Source organism: Sinocyclocheilus rhinocerous, unplaced genomic scaffold (genome assembly GCF_001515625.1).
Source record: "Sinocyclocheilus rhinocerous isolate Xijiao unplaced genomic scaffold, SAMN03320098_v1.1 scaffold200, whole genome shotgun sequence".
Lineage (NCBI taxonomy): Eukaryota > Metazoa > Chordata > Actinopteri > Cypriniformes > Cyprinidae > Sinocyclocheilus > Sinocyclocheilus rhinocerous.
This window is the reverse complement of record NW_015641014.1, coordinates 2,579,237-2,581,084: the sequence shown is the minus strand read 5'-3', so window position 1 is coordinate 2,581,084 and position 1,848 is coordinate 2,579,237. Positions and strand designations below refer to the sequence as shown.

The 1,848-nt window shown below is 34.3% G+C and overlaps 1 pseudogene; it reads right to left on the bottom strand.

Annotated features, from left to right (window-relative positions):
- LOC107753670 (WASH complex subunit 7-like) overlaps positions 1-1,848 on the bottom strand; it is a 19,042-nt pseudogene that overhangs the window by 11,370 nt on the left and 5,824 nt on the right.

The window sequence follows — 1,848 nt, the reverse complement described above, 5'->3', positions numbered from 1 at the left end:
CTTTTGGTTTCTGTACCCAATATTTAAAAATTTTCAAATGCAATAAAAATATCGGTATCGGTACTCGGTATCGGCAAGTACCAAAAATAAAAGTATCGGTATCGGGCGAGTACTGGAAAAAGTGGTATCGGTGCATCCCTAATTCCAGATATTCAAATAGTTGTATCTCGACTAATATACTTATATTATCCTATCCTAACAAACCATACATCAATGGAAAGCTTATTTATTCAGCTTTCAGATGATGTATAAATCTCAATTTCGAAAAATTGACCCTTATGACTGGTTTTGTGGTCCAGGGTCACATATAGTGTAACTCATTCATTCAGTCTTTTATCTGCCCTACCTTTGATGTCAATGAAACGGTTGAAGAAGCGAATGGGCTTGAGAGAGAAAAAAATGAGCCAGATCCTTCATGCCCACTTTGAAAGGGTTTCGATCGTCCAGTTTGAGGTGTGTGTGCACAGACAAGCGCAGGTCCTTCTCGATCTCCTTACACAGCTTGTCTAGCAGGTGCTAACAATCAGAAAAACATGCAAATGAACTAAAATGCAAAATTACTACAAAAAGATATGCAGCCAGCACTCTGCTTTACCTCATTGAGGATTTCCATGATCTCAGTGTCATAACACTTCAGCAGCTGATCACATGACTCCATGTGTTTGGCGTGCAACATGGTGGGCACACAGTCTCTGAGCGCACTGAACATGTACTAGAGAAAATATATGCATATTTAAATAACATGTTTATGTTTAACAAAAATGTTAAGTGCATTTTAAGAATAGATAGTGTTAAGAGTTTTACATGAATTCTGGCCGCATCCACAGCGTTTTCGTACACGTCATCCAGGTAGATAGGAAAAACTGTACAATGCCATTACAGGAAACTGCAGTCACATTGCACTTTGACTCTGAGGTGAGAGGATATCCCATCATGCCATTACAACAAAGCCACAGAAGTCACAGAATCAAAATCTGCTATTGCTAATTGTAACTAGTTGAACTAATTCAGGGCTTACCGCTCTCTTAATTCAATGATTAAGTCTAGCTTTTTCAGCACAAGCTGTAAAGGCAAGAGCTCCTCGTCCTTGAAGGTTTTCTGCACAAAACAAAACAACAAAACATCGAAAAACAACAGAATTAAAAAAACAACAAAACAAAAAGACAATAAAAACAACAAAACAAAAGAAAAAACAAAAACAATAATAAAAACAAAATCAAAACAGAAACAAAAAAAACAACAGAAATAAAACAGAAACAAAAAAGACAATAAAAACAACAACAAAACAAAACAAACAAAAACAACAGAAATAAAACAAAACAAAAAGACAATAAAAACAACAAAACAAAAAACATGAACAACAAAAACACAACAAAACAGAAACAAAAATACAAAAAAAAAACATGAACAAAAAAAAACACCACAATAAAAACAAAACAATAAAACAACAACAAAAAATAGGAAAACAAAAAAACACCACAAGAAAAACACAAAACAAACAAAAAACACAAGACAAAACAAAAACAATAATACATACAAAAACAAACAAACAAATAAATAACATTTTTATTATTTAAAAAACACCCTGGGCAATTTACAACAAAGTCAAACGGACTGGAAACTCAAAGCTTGTGTTGAAGGCTTCTTGACAGCATTTATTTTAATACTTTATATACAAATGTCATGAAATGGCCATTAATTTACACTGTTTATTAGGGCTGCACGATAAATCGCATGCGATATTTAATGCGCATCTTGTCAGTAAAGCCGGTTCTGTAATCAGCGGTAAATCTCCATCACGTGCGTGCTTTCACATGGAGCAGCATTAACTACACAGAGCCGTTGTTC